Source organism: Pinus tabuliformis, chromosome 4_2 (assembly GCF_031772625.1).
Source record: "Pinus tabuliformis cultivar Carrire ecotype Pingquan chromosome 4_2, CPIR1, whole genome shotgun sequence".
Lineage (NCBI taxonomy): Eukaryota > Viridiplantae > Streptophyta > Pinopsida > Pinales > Pinaceae > Pinus > Pinus tabuliformis.
In genome coordinates, this window is record NC_142304.1 from 64,545,997 (window position 1) to 64,561,839 (window position 15,843).

The window sequence follows — 15,843 nt, forward strand, 5'->3', positions numbered from 1 at the left end:
TAGTGAGAAGTGATTGATGGCAAATATGTTATTTATATATGTATGATATAAATATGACAACGGTATTCATAAATTATAGCATAAAATATTTGAGACAATTATTCATATAACATTATAATGTGTAAAGACTATGATAAAATAATCCAACCTTCACTAATGTTAAAAAATCAAATTTAAATATTATAAATTACATTAATTTTTTCCATATAGGAAAAAAAAAAAAAAAAGCGATCGGAAAATCAATCTACTGACTCGCACTTTGACAGGAACTAATTACTCTTAAATCGTTTACAATGAGGAGAAAGATATAAAATCTACTGCTTTGCAATCCATTGCGCATGCCTAAACCCTTTCGATGGCGGAAAGCTGAAACATGAAATATGATGTCGCTGCCTCGCAATTAATTAGCAGATAGTCTTTCAACAAATATTTGTAAACTCTAGGTGACAAACAAAGTGAAGTGGGCGATTGCATTGGAGGGGTTTGTGTCAGGTGCTCGCAGAACAAGATGAGTTATGACTACTGCATGATTAATACATCATCTATCTTTTATCGCATATATTGTTTCTTCAACTATATATTTTACTACGGTTGTGTCATATGATGCAGTTATTTGTTAAACACCATGTTAAAATGATGGGGCTTATCACCCGCACCGTTACAAGTGCTAGACTTGAACAGCACCACAGAAAAAAATCAAGGGAGGACTGCTGTGGAGGAGATTTGAAGGAGGCATTGCACATTTTGAAAAATTCTCAAAACGAACAAGGAATTTGGGTAGAACCCACGAAGTATGGTAGGATCCTTCAGAGCTGCGCTGGTTTGGATGCTCTGGAAGAGGGGCAGCAAGTCCATGCCAATATTATAAAATACGGATTTGAAGAAGACATGTTTGTTGGGAACAATGTCGCCAATATGTATGCTAAATGCAAGCAAATTGACGATGCACGCCAAGTGTTTGACAAAATGCTTGAAAGAGATGTGGTCTCGTGGACTGCTATGATTGGAGGTTATGTTCAGAACGGAAATGGTGACGAGGCCTTGAAACTTTATTTCCAGATGAAACACGAGGGGGTGATGCCGAACCAGTTCACATTTGCCACTGTTTTGCAGGCATGCGGGGTTCAAGAAGTTATTGAACAGGGAAAAAATCTTCATGCCCAAATAACCAAATCTGGATTTGAGTCCAATGTCGTATTATGCAGCAATCTTATTGATATGTATATAAGATGTGGGAGCCTAGAGAATGCACGCCAAGTGTTTGACAAAATGCCTGACCGAGATGTAGTGACATGGACTGCAATGATTGGATGTTATAACCAAGACACAGATAATAAGGAGGCCCTGAACGTATTTTCCCGAATGCAAGAGGGTGGCATTCAACCTAACGAGTTTACTTTGGCCAGTGTCCTCCGGGCATGCACAGGCATACAAGCTTTGCAATGTGGTCAACAAGTCCATGCCATTGCAATTGAAAGTGGATTAGAGTGGAATGTTGTTGTGAGAAGTGTCCTTGTTGATATGTACACCAAATGTGGGAGTCTATTAGATGCTTCCAAAATCTTTGACATGTCACCTAAAATAGATGTTGTCTTATGGACTGCGATGATAGCCGGATATGTGCAGACTGGGCATGGCGAGGAAGGCTTAAAACTCTTTAGACAAATGCGACAAAGCATGGATCCGAACCTTATCACATTTGCCAGTGTTCTTAGAGCATGTTGTAGTCTTACATCCTTGGAACGTGGTGTGCAGGTGCATGCTCACATTATTAAAATTGGGATCGAAATGGATATATCAATTGGGAATCTGCTTGTGGATATGTATGCAAAATGCGCATGTCTAAAAGATGCAATCTGCTCATTCAATGAAATGCCTCGAAAAGATGTGGTATCGTGGACCACAATGATTGCAGGGCATGTGCAGAATGAGCAGCCTGAGGAAGCAGTGCAACTTTTTCACGAAATGCTATGGATAGGCATAATACCTAACTTGGTAACATTCACCTGTCTTCTCCGGGCATTGGCTAACCTAGGAACTCTGAAAGTGGGCAAGCAGGTCCATGCACATTTAATAAGAACTGAATTTGAAATGGGTATAGCTCTTGAGAATGCCCTTCTTGACATGTATGCCAAGTGTGGGAATTTAGAGTATGCAAACATATTGTTTGGAAAAATGTTGGAAAAGGATGTGATTACATGGACCATAATGGTTTTAGGAAATTCCCAGAATGGGCATGGAGAGGAAGCCTTGAAACTATTTACCAAAATGCAACAAGCAGGCTTGATGCCGGACATGTTCAGCTTTGCTACTGTTCTGAGCGTATGTGCTAGTCTAGCTCTCTTACAGGCAAGCAAGCAGTTGCATTCTTACATTATCAAAACTGGATTTGAATTGGATGTTTCTGTGGGGAACGCCCTTCTCGACATGTATGCCAAATGTGGGAGTCTAGAGGATGCTAGTGCTGTATTTGACAAAATGTCTGAACGAAATGTTGTCACTTGGAATGCAATGATTGCCGGGTTGGCCCACTATGGGTGTGGTGATGAAGCCCTTGGACTCTTTCAACAAATGCAAGAAATAGGCACCAAGCCTGACCACATTACTTTTATTGTTGTTCTCTATTCTTGTAGTCATGTAGGCCTTGTAGACCAAGGTTGTCGCTATTTTGAGTCCATGTATTGCTATCACGGTATCATCCCAAGCTTGGATCATTATGTCTGTATGGTTGACCTTCTTGGGCGTGCTGGGAACCTAGACCAAGCAAATGATTTAATCAATGCAATGCCATTTCAACCCAATGCTTTAGTATATAAAACTCTGCTTAGCGCCTGCAGAATCCATGGCAACATAGAGCTAGGGAAACATGCTGCAGAGTGCATTATCAAATTAGAATCAGACGATGCTGCCTCATACGTGCTGCTGTCAAACATCTATGCCGAGGCTGGCAGTTGGGATTATGTATCGGCAGTAAGAAAAATAATGAAAGATAGAGGAGTGACAAAGAAACCAGGACATAGTTGGATTGAGGTCAGGAACAAGATACATGTATTTGTTGCAGGGGACCGATCACATCCACAAACAGATGACATATATGCAAAAGTGCTATGTTTGACCATGCAAATGAAGGAAGTAGGGTATGTACCCAACGCTAGCTCCGTGTCACATGATTTGGATCAAGAGCAGAAAGAACACATTCTTTGCCACCACAGTGAGAAGCTGGCTATTGCTTTTGGGCTTATCAACACAACTTCAGGTACAACTATTCGAATTTTCAAAAACCTTCGTGTGTGTGATGATTGTCATACAGCCACCAAATTTCTCTCGAAGATTGTTCAGCGACAGATTGTTGTGAGAGATGCTAATCGTTTCCATCTGTTCAAGGAAGGGCTATGCTCTTGCGCAGATTATTGGTGAGAAGCAACAAACAAATGATTTGTCATCATTTCTTTGTTGTCAAGGAGTACTTTTATTGCCAGTCGAACATTGTGTTGAATCTCTGGGCAAACCCTTTTTTCTGCCCATCCTCTGCACTGGTTTCTATCTGTGCTTGGCGGTTGTAGAAAACATAGAGAAGAAACATACCAGAAGAAACGGGAGAAAGTTGAAGAACCTGCTTCAGCAACTACTTCACATTGTAGTCCAAGTGCAAAGCCAGGAAAGGTATCACGAGTACTCACGAGTACAAATGAAGTAACCATTTCACGTTGTAGCCTCAATACAAGCCAGGAAGGTATTACAAGTAAAAAATGCGACCTTTCTATCCTGGCTAGTCTGCACGCAACATCATTATTTTACTATGCTGCATCAGGGTACTTGAGAAATTCAGAAATTCCTTTGGGCTGACCGCCACTAGTTTTCTGTTGATTTGTTGCTCTATTGCTTATGTACTCGGAAACTAGTCTGATTAGTTGAGGGGCTCCACCCAAATATTAAAAAAGTGCAAGTCAAATTACCCCAACTAATTACCGATTCATCACATAGACAAGAGTGTATATTGAACTAAGGCTCATTTACACACAGTATGGATTCCGTTAATCCAAAATCCAAGGCCAAATATATACATCAACAAAACTCACTCAACATCATAACTATAAGTACGCACCAATAACATTTCTCTCAAAAAATGGTACGCACCAATAACATACAAAAAGGGGCCACCAGATCAAAATATCCTTAAACTACAAGATATTAATGTCAACACAGACACCTAACCCTAAGCACAATCTCCAAGCGCTGGATTAAAAAATGTCCAGCGTAGAATCTAAAAATGGCCAGATAGGGTTATTTCGCGAGTTACTCTCAGAGGCTCTGACATAGTTTGGTTTCGCGTAGGGCTCTTGTGGTGGATTCGATTTCCTATAGGGTTCTCTTCCCTTCTGGTTGCCCCGTAAGTAACTGGAAGTCACAAAGATACTGCTAAAATATGAATAAAACAATATTAAAATGATTAAATATCTGGAAAGAGTATCTACATGCTATTGCGTTGTCTAATCAGCCGATAAAGATGCTTCGGTAAAACAAAAATTTGTGGTTTTAGATTTTTCCAAAGGTTTTGGTCAATTTGTAAACCCAAAAGCTCCTGGGGATTTGTTGGAATCATACCATGATTGGGTAGAATTATAAGCAGAACCATGATTTCTGTCAGAATCCATCGCCAGAAAGAGGTGATTCAAGCCAAACCAATGTTACCAGACTCGGACTCGGCAAGTGAAAAGAGCGAAGAGTTTTAATGGGATCGGGAAAAAGTTCGAAAAAAATCCGTGAATTCAATAAATAAAGATATACTATACATATTAAATTAAAAAAAAAAAAAAAAAAAAAACATTTTTCATTGATATTCAATAAAACCATGTCTAAACCATTCATAATATCAATAAATATCCAAAATATCATGAATGAATAATGTTATGAATCCAAACATGATCTAAAGTACTGAACCCTGACTCCTACTCCTAACGAGTGACTACATAGAACCAGTAACATTTTCTTTTTAAAGTTTTTAAAACACTGCATGCTAATCAGTTAAAAAACAATAATTGAAATCTCTTGATTGTTGTTGAAATGATATGATAATGGTTTGCTACTGAAATATCTGACAGAGCACACATAAAAAACAATAACTAAAATCTCTTGATTGTTGTTGAAATGATATGATAATGGTTTGCTACTGAAATATCTCACAGAGCACACATCAGTTAAAAAACAATAACTGAAATCTCTTGATTGTTGTTGAAATGATATGATAATGGTTTGCTACTGAAATATCTGATAGAGCACACGCTGAAGCTAACGCTAGAGCACACTACACACTACACCTCTATTATGCACAGTAAACTGAACCTGAAACCATGCCTCTATTACCTTCTCGGCATATGAGTTGTCGGGTCTGAGCAATGAGAATTACCTTCTCGGCATATGAGTTGTCGGGTCTGAGCAGTGAGAAGTAAGTTACAAACCAACGTTTAATTTTTAACCTAACTAAAACACGTGGCGAACAATGCAACAACCCTGAAAGTTAAAACCCATGCTCATCGAGTAGAGGGCTGAAAATCACCTCAGTTGCCTAAATCGCAATTAATTGGTGAGTCGCGAGTCAAACTCGGTCAACGTGAGTTTGACTCGCCTAGAGTTGAATCAGATTGTTTGAGGGAAGAGGGAAGCCATGAGTGATCACGTTTCACTGAGCCAAACATATCAAATTCTTGATGGATTAGATGCAAGATTATACTTTTTATGAACAATAAATATCAATATAAATGTAAGATTATAAAGATTATACTTTCTATGAATTATCTTAATCTCAATTTTATAAACATTTAAAAAAAATTGGTGTGTAATTTAATTAATGTTTATTATTATTATTATTATTATTTTTGGTATATTTATGAATTTTAAAATATTAATTTAAAATATGTGTGGTTGATTTTATTTTTCAAGCCAAAAAACGTAATTTTATTTATATAGTAAATAACATTACAATCTGCTTATGTCTCATAGTATTTGGATGGCTTTGTGCTTTTACTAAAAAAAAAATCTTTCAAAAAAAATCTTTCCCTTTTGTTAAAAGGAAAATAGTAATTGTGTATCTTTTACAAAATTTCTCAGCGAAACAGTTTTTCCTGTCCCACTTTAAGAATGTTTCATTTTTCAGAGAAAAAACCAGCATAGATTTATATTAAGGAAATATAAAAATCCTCCATACATATAGCTGCAGATTCAGCAGATAGAGAAACCCCCTAAGATTTGAAAAGGACTCATTTACATATAGTCCGAAGACTCCATATCAGAAGCAAAAAGAGGGAGACCTATACATCACCTCAAAATGGCCCACAAGGCCCGAAATTGTCCCAAAACAGACCCAGTAACAAAAGGAGATAATCCACATATTGATTACAATACATATAACCCATAGAAAGGAACAGACAGATCGACCGAATAGCAGAGATCCAAAAATTGAAGAGGAGATACCAGCATAATAAGAAGAAAAGGAAAAACGATGCTAAAATGATCTTCAGGCAAATAGCTGCGCCTTGCAGAGGAATTGGCGATCAGACATCTTGGCAAAAAAAATCATGACAAGACTGAATTCTCTGAATAATGGCCTGAAGAGGGATCCCCGAACCATTGAAGATGTGATCATTCCGCCAAGTCCACAAAAACCAACAAGAAATGATGAACAACGATCTCCGAGAAGAGGAATGCTTGCTCCACCAACAAAAGGCATTCTAGACAGAAGAGAAGAGGTGAGTGGAAAACCAAACTGCAAAGACAAGACATACCAGATTTTGAGAGTCGAGGCATTTTGAAAAGACATGTGCAAGTTTGAGTCGAGGCACTTTAAGAATGTTTCATATTACATCCCAAAATATCATTATAAAAAACAAAATTTTTCATATGATAACATCCAATAAATACCAATAATAACAATCTTGTAATTTTAAGAAAAAAACATTTGAAAAAAATATTATGCATATTGTATTAAATTCTGCACATTGTTCCCCTACTCTCAACTTCATATCCCATGAAATCATGCAATCCCAACATTTATGAAATTGATTATATAAATATCTCTAAAATAATATACCTCAGGTTATTAGTCATTCCTCTAAAGTGTTAGAAGAGCTTTCCAAAAATTAAAATAAAAAATATACTATTCCTTTATTAAAATATTGTACTCCAATACATCTAATGAAATAATTTAAATTTATCAACTACAAAAATTAAAATAAAAAATATATTATTTCTTTATTAAAATATTATACTCTAATACATGTAGTGAAATAATTTGAATTTATCAACTATAACGCTTGACTTTCGTTATTACACCAAGCTTCCAATTAAAAAGAGATTTATGAATAATTTTCGAACCAAAAGACTTATTACGCATGTAATGTCATTCCTATAAATTTCATATGTTATTAACAAATCCATTCACATAAAATTATTTATATTTTAAAGATTGCAATTAATTCAAGGTATCAACACAATGTGTAAAATTGTTAATTTTAGTTAATATATTTTTTGGTGGGACAATTATTATTATGTTTCATGTTAGTTTAATTAAATAAAATTTTATTTCATTTTCATTAGCAATCATATCAACCATTGTCACATTGATAACAAATGTAGAAGACGAGCCAAGACAAGAGAATACAAGAATTTGGTTCAAGTCAAGGAAAACTCTCAAGATGGAGAAAATTCTTGATCAATTCTTTTTATTATAAATATCAAATGTTCAATAGAGAGAGTGAGTACAATAATACGAAGTCAAAGTCAAAATTGGCTTGCCAATTGATGATCCAATACCACTGTCCAAAATTTAGTGACCAAATTTAGTGACCTTTAAGGCAATTTTAGTCCTCTCAAAAAGAGAAATTCAATGAAATAATTATCTCCATTAAATGAGTTGTCCAAAGTGGAATTTTGTCCCTAGTTGCCAATTTTAACTCTCCTTCTCAACTAGGGAAAATTCCACTCGCCAATATTTGACCATCGATCATCATGCCATCTTGTCATCATATATAATCTCTGCATCTTGTCTCAACTCCGTTGAACAATGATGTAGGTAATAAGAAGAATCAATTGAGAGTGAGTCACAAGATGTTGTCACTCTCCACTGACAAAAGTTAATCCTCATAACCAGGGGTAGAACCCTAATCTGACTTGATCTTGAGCGATCAAGTTGTTAAACATCATGCATCCTACAAATAGGGAGTACGATAATGCACGACGCATCCATCTGTATTGTTATGGTCCCTATTCTGTTTTCCCAACTCATTGGCTAGCTGAAGTACTTCCCATGAGTCCTTGACTACATGGTAGGATGTATGTTGGGACATCCACAAGAGAAGGTGAGCTACTCATCCTGCTCATATGCCACAGGAGAAAGTGAACCACTCATCCTATGCATATGTCACTAGTCGTAGGGGAAGGTGAAACACTCACCCTATGTGACATCTGCCACTATATATGTATATATCATATTGGGCTATATACTCACAGGGGAAGGTGAACCACTCACCCTGTACATGACATACCTATAAGGGAAGGTGAACCAATCACCCTATGGTCGCACATAGCTCCAAGAAGTACCCTAAGCTCCCTGGAGCTCCCAAAGCTCAATGTTCAACTGACACCCTCTTAGTAGACTCTATCCACGACTCCCAACCTCTTTCAAAGGAAGATAAACTTGACCTTACTAAAAGGATTTGTGAGGATGTCGGTAACCTACACATCCATCCTAAAATGATGGAGATTGATTTCTCCCCACTGTACCATGTCCCCATTAGGGGAATTTTGCAGTCTAAAATGGACATCCAAAGGAAATTATAAAATAATAGTGGAAATAATAAAATAAGATTACATTATATCATTAAATTTTAGAGGGAAAAAAAAAAAAAAAACAAACAATTTTTTCAACCCGCATTTTCAACTTATCTCCCTATGGGTTTATTCAAATTTTGAGCAACAACACTCGTTGAATGCATAATTTGATTCCTCATCTAAGGAGTACCCATGTTGCAATCACGGTTTTTCATGTGTTTCTCATTTTTCGTGTAGCGGGGTCTATTGAAAGTATGCAACATGGGTACTTCTTGGATCATGAATCAAATTTTGCATCTAACGAGTACTCTCGCTTGAAATTTGAGTAAAACCTTATGGAGAGAAGTTGAAAATACAAGTTGAAAAGTAGTTTTATTATGTTTTAAATATTTTACTTTTTTACTCAAAACATGGTGAATCATCCCCCATGGTTGAAATCATCATCTTGAATCCTATTAGTTCTTAGAAAGTTTATTTTGGTTGTATATTTTTTTTAGGAGACCCATTTTAGACCTCAAAATTCCCCTAATGCAAATAAAGTGGTATCTGATGACAATATGCTTAAAGCGGTTCTAGAACACGAGATTCTCTAAAAGGTGAATCCCACTCTGATTATTGCAATATACAATGGTGGTTTCCAACACGTGTTCAAATGGCTCATTGAAGAGCTTCCTCAACCAAATGGCTTCATAATAAGCCATGCTTGTTGCTTTATACATTAAGCCTTAGCGATGCTCCTAGAGTGACTTCAGCCTTTGATTCATCCACGAAATAAAAGTGGATCCCAAGTGATATAACACCTAGATGTGCTCTTTCGATTCACCACATCGCCAGCTCAGCCAACATCCGAATATCCATGGAATCTTAAATTCCTGACAATGTACTTCAGACCATAATTCATTGTATCACATAGATATCTCAATGAGCAACTATCCAATATATGAGGCTTAACCATAAGTTGTCTCAGATTTTTCGTAGCAAGGTATATGTCTAATCAGGTGTTTATCAAGAACACTAAGGCCCCCACAAGTTGTCTATATCCATATCAACATTTTTCCCATTTTATCAGACCTTTAAGCTTAAGAAGTAGGGCATCAAGGCTAGGTATTTTATCTCGACTTTAAAAGTTAACTCCCTCTTACATTGGTTATTGAGAGGATCATTGTTTGTTAGACAAACATCATCAATAGCTACATCTTCACAAATCAATCATCATAGCTCGACTATAGCTCCCTCTAAACATCAAGAAAGTGACCTTGCCCAAAACAAAACCATCGAGTTATATGCAACTTGCTACCTTTCCTATCATTGATCCTTTGGTCCATGTGCCAGGATCATCCAATCATAGTCATATAGTTTTCATGTAGCTTCTCAAGTAACAGAGATATATCAAATCATCATCAAAGTCATCAGATCATAATCAATTGTAATATCTAGCCTTCATCAATGTTCTTTGACATGGTTTTCCTTCTTGTAATAATAATCGGGCAAGAAGAGTCATCAAGCCATTCTGCTAGGGATTCTGTAGCTCCCTATATAGTCTTACTTCAATTGATCATCTAGCATTCAATAATGTGTTATGCGACAATTGAATCAACAAACTTCTAGGAAGCTTGCTTCAAATCAGAGAGAAAAACTCCAAATAATCATCATGATCCTTTTTCAATAAGGGTGAAGAAATCCTTCGATGAGATAATCCAAAACTAACTGCTTTATTTCTTCATTGCTAAATGGTTGTTACTAATCCATTATAAGGAGGTCCTTCTCATCCAAGCATCTATAACCATACGACCATTCTTCATAAAGTCTTGGCTTTACATGTCAAAGTGCCCATCCTCTTAGTTCCCTCTTCCTAATGATTTCTCCAGGAGGCACCTGCAATAATCATTGATAAGCACTACCAAGCAAAATATGTGATAATAAAAGAATGAGATCAAAATAACAGTCTAAGGTTTCCACGCAACAATGGAGGATGGAATCTTCGAGTTTTAAATACAAATCCTAGACCTAAAAATCAAATCATCATCCTCATCAATCATTATGAGGGTTTGTCATATATACCTTAGATTATTCATAAACCTTAGAAATCATGAGATATTGTCTTCATGAGTGATCCAGGTGGCTCCAGACACATGCAGAAACTCAAGGGGGCTAAAAAATGGTCAAAATTCAAAGTGGTTAGATTTCTCCCAAACCAACACCAGATCGAAGTGTGTGTCACTCTGATTCCAACTTACGAACTACACTCAAATACGAGCTTGTATGGAGGAGATGGAGCTAGTCAAAGTTGGGCAGTGGGCTAGAGTTAAGTGTCCTACAAATTCACCATCAACCAGTGTGAAAACTTAGCTCCCGAGAGCAGGGGAAATTGTTGCCTCTTTAATTTGTCTAATATATCTTATATTAGACAATAAAAAAATGTCTATTTATAAGAAGAAAAAAAAAGCACTTATTGAGGTGGCGGGCCATGACCTCCTCCACCCCACCCCCAAAACCATATATTAAAAGTTTAATTAAAAATAGGTCGACAGGCAATGACCCCCGCCAGCCCCAACGACCACCATAACCACACAAAACAATATGATATAAATATATGGGCGGTGGGTGGGTCACCTCAAAACAAGACCATGGGCGACAGGGTTTGAACCCGCCCGACTGGAACAACGGGTCCACCCCTCAGGCACCCACGCCAACATATTAACACCGACCCACAAACGACATAACCATTATTACCACACCCCACTGTATGTCAAAACAAACAAAAAACACCGCTTGTATTTTGGTGAGGGTGAGATTTGATCCCCCAACCTCCCTCCCTTGAACCAAACGACCCAACCAACCGGCCAGACGACCTTTCTTGTCATCTTTGTCGTGAAAGTATATAAAACACATTTCTCCATAGTGCGTCAGTGACTGTAGAATGGAATGGAGGGAGGGCACGGCAGAATGGAGAACGCCGAACGTAGTTCCGTGCAGTGGAACCATGACGCAGTTCTAGGTGGCAGAACATTGACACATTTTTTGAGACGAGGAATATTCTCTTAATGCAAAAGATTCCTTGGTAGGTAATTCTTCTCAGCGTCAGAATGTAATTAAGTTTACAGTCATTTTTCTCAGATTTTTGCAGGGAATGCAATGGCGAGGTCGGATTTTCCTTTTGAGAAACAAATTTGTAGATTCCCAGCAGAGGAGAATCTTCGAGAATCTTGAGGGAATCTTTCAGATTCCTTGAAGGCTGAAATTTTCCAGATTCAGAATGAAACCAAAATTATACTCATTCTTCTTAGAATTTTACAAGGATCTCAATGGCGAGATCAGTTTTCTGATTTGAGTCACAGATTTCCAGTGTACCCAAAGGAGGGAATCTTTAGAAAATCATGGGGAATCTAAAAGATTCCTATAGGCCCAAATTTTTTTGGTGTCAGAATTTGACAAATGGATAGTCCATTTAACACCTCTTGACAACAAAAATTCAGTGGTGTAGCCAGTTTTTGCAGCTTAGCCTTCTAATTTTCGGCCATTTTCCAGATTGGAGTGACGCTGCCAGATTTCAGAGTGTGGACAGTGAATTTTATGCCATTTGACTCCACGATTTCGATGGTGCATTCAGATCCAGCAGCTGAGTATTCCATTCTTTAGTTAGCATCAGAGTTGAGGTATATGAAGTGTTGTTGTCATGTACTTCTTTGATCATTTGCTGTGAGATGTACTATGTTGTTTCGATTCCTGTTTGATGTATGATGCAGAATATTTGTGTCTATTTCATGTGAGATGTATTCATCATGGATTGTTATGTATGTTTTGGTTGAGATCCCTTTGTTGCCATGATGGTGGGATACTCATTGTCACCATGGGTGTTTTGGCTGAGATCCATTTGATGCCATGATGGCGAGATACTTGTTGTCACAATGTGTAAGATTATGTCATGCTGATAGGAGGTCTATTGTGAATGATAGTTCCTGTAGCGGAATGTCTCGTGGAGAGAATTTGCCACTCATGTAGAAGGCAGATGTACTTGTATGACAGAAAACATATTCCATGTACATCTTCACCATTTCTATCACTGAATGAAGCAACCAACACCATCTTGACACCGAGCCCAGAGACGTAGTCCACATTGGATGAACTCCATTATCAATGTCTCTTGTTTATGATTTGTTGATCATCACTATGTTTCCATTTGATTAAGCATGCATATATGTTCATTTATGATCTTATAAAATGCAATTCTAAGTACATTACGGAAGCAAAAGATCTTAGTTAAATTCGGGAGTTGAGTCAACTCGGATCAAGTTTGGTATCAGAGTGGTCTTCGTGTGGATGTGGGTTGCAAGCGTGAACAATGGAACATGCAGCAATGGAGGATGATAAAGAGATGTATGAGACCATGCTTAGAGTGTTCCAAAAGATGGACATAATGTATGAAGCTCTACAGGAAGAGACAGAGGAAAAGCAGCGATAGCAGCTTCAATTGTGAGCCACAGAGTCCTAGAAGAATTGAAGCACAACAACCAGAGTCTTCAAGCAGATAAAGCTAAATTGAAGATGATTCTATAGGAAGAGAAAGAAGAGAAACAAAGGTTTCTATGCTAGCTGCAGGCTAAGAACGAGGCCTTGAAAAATTTGCAATGTGACCACTGTGAGGTAAAAAGTAATTCTTTGGCTTCATGTATGTTTCTTGATGATGATTTCACTGTTTTTGATAATCATACCACATGAATTGGCTCCAAACTGTTAAAGAGAATGGGGTACGAAGGAAAAGGCTAGGATTTAATGGCCAAGGCATTGTCAACCCCATCAAAGTAGAGGAATTACCCCGTCAGGTAGGACTTGGGTATGTTGGGAAGAAAGTTGGGGAATGTGCCAAGACAACCAATGGACCACCAAAAACAGATGCTAAGAAGTCCTCATCAGTTCTTTCCAACTTGACAGTGGAGTTAAAAGATGTTGATTTCCCTTCAGTTTCATATTCACATAGTATAATTTCTGTTGGAAATGTGGAGATACCAATTACAGGGACAAACATGAGGCTCCTTACCAGGATGAGGTACAAGGAAGAAGAAGAACTTGGTGTTAATAGCCAAGGCATAACTCAACCATTGGAGGTCATGCAAAGACCTCGATTTGTAGGCTTGGGATATACTGAAGGAGAATGCTCAAAGGTGTCAGATGCTTCTGAGACATTGTTGAAATTGTCGAGGAAAGAGAATGATGTGAACACATCACCATCATGCCATGGCAGTGTCCATTATAGGGAAAGAGTTGAGGAAACTTCTCATCGCCATAATTATGCCAGAGACAACAAGGAAAGGTATAACAAGTCTCAATATTCAAATGTTCATTTCGATTACAATCATGTTGTTAATGATGGACATAAATCATGGCATCGAAAAACATGTACTTTTTGTGGTTTACATAACCATATATTTGTTGAGTGCTGGAAGAGAATGGAAACACGAAAAAGGATGAGGTGTGAAAGACCCTCTCAACAACAGGCAAAGAAGAAGGTAAAGCAGATCTGGAGGAAGAAGACTTATTGTAGTCATTGCAACAAAAGTGGTCATCAAAGGGCCACATGTTGGAGGCTCCATCCAGAGCAGTGTCGCAAGGACAAAGCATCAATGCATGAACCAGATGAAATAGTTGTTCGACCAGCGAATGCGCCACAAGGAGATGACCCATTCACTTTGATAAGTGAGAAATGGTTCTTCTAGGTGTGGTAGAATGTCATGGTCTTATTTTTTCCAATCATGTGTTGCATTTTAAACTATAAAAGTGATGATGTGTTTTCCATCACTTGTTGCAGCAACAATGATGTCTGGCATTATTTTGTGTTGCATTTTAAACTGTGAAAGTGATGATGTGTTTCCATCACTTGTTAAAGAAAAAATAGTGTTTGGCCTTATTTTTGTAAATCATGTGTTGTAGTGATGATGTGTTTTCCATCGCTTGTTGAAACAACAATGATATTTTGGCATCATTTTCATAGCTGGGGTATTATTTCCTTTTTGATGTAAATTTGACCATAGAGTATGTGTTATAAATTCGTGGCAAGTATGGGATGCTTGAGTCATTAGTTGGTCATGTAAATTAAGCATGTAATTTGCAGAATTGTACTACAGGTTTGCGGGGGATGCAGGTGTCGGCTCATTGCTTATGGCTCTAGAGGATAAAGGTGAAGGAGAAGGAAGGGTGACTTGTCAGACACTTGTAAGTGTAGACAAGGTACAAAGAATATGCAGATTATTTTCATGATTTTGGAGGACCCAAAGCTCCTCAGTGGAGAGGATTGATCCAGGAGGCTCCAGACACATGTAGAAACCTAAGGGGGCTCAGAAATGGTCAAAATTTAAAGTGGTTAGATTTCTCCCAAAACAACACCAGATCGAAGTGCTCGTCTCCCTAATTCCAACAGTGCGAACACCACTAAAATCCAAGCTCGTATGGAGGAGATAGAGCTAGTCAAAGTTGGGAAATGGCCCAAGTTTAAGTGTCCTACAAATTCATCGTCAACCAGTGTTGAAACTTAGCTCTCGAGAGTGGGCATAATTTTTGCCTCTTTAATTTGTCTAATATCTCTTATGTTAGACAAAATAAAAAAATGTCTATATATATATATATATTGAGGTGGTGGGTTATGACCCCTACCACCGCCCCCGCCCCACCACCCCCCCGTCAAAAGCATATATTAAAAGTTTCATTAAAAATAGGCTGACGGGCCATGACCCCCGCTGACCCCAACATTAGGGGAATTTCGAGGTCTAAAATGGGTCTCCTAAGGAAATTATAAAATAATAGTGGAAATAATAAAGTAAGATTATATTACATCATCAAATTGTAGAGGGAAAACGGAAAAACTATTTTTTCAACTCGTATTTTCAACTTATCTCCCTATGGGTTTACTCAAATTTCAAGCAGAAACACTCGTTGGATGCATAATTTTATTTTTCATTTAAGGATTACACATGTTTCATATTTTCAATGGACCCTACTACACGAAAAATGAGAAAGAAATGA

The 15,843-nt window shown here is 37.6% G+C and overlaps 1 long non-coding RNA gene and 1 pseudogene across 1 annotated transcript; one reads left to right on the forward strand and one right to left on the reverse strand.

The window, feature by feature from the left end:
• Positions 1 to 278: 278 nt before the first annotated feature.
• LOC149168260 (pentatricopeptide repeat-containing protein At3g03580 pseudogene) lies at positions 279 to 3,923 on the forward strand (annotated as a pseudogene).
• Positions 3,924 to 4,088: 165 nt separating this feature from the next.
• On the reverse strand, positions 4,089 to 4,733 carry LOC149168261 (uncharacterized). The gene is made up of 2 exons (XR_016259739.1): positions 4,606 to 4,733; positions 4,089 to 4,398 (listed from the first exon to the last, which is right to left on the reverse strand). It is a non-coding gene; the product is annotated as an uncharacterized LOC149168261 (long non-coding RNA).
• Positions 4,734 to 15,843: the final 11,110 nt, after the last annotated feature.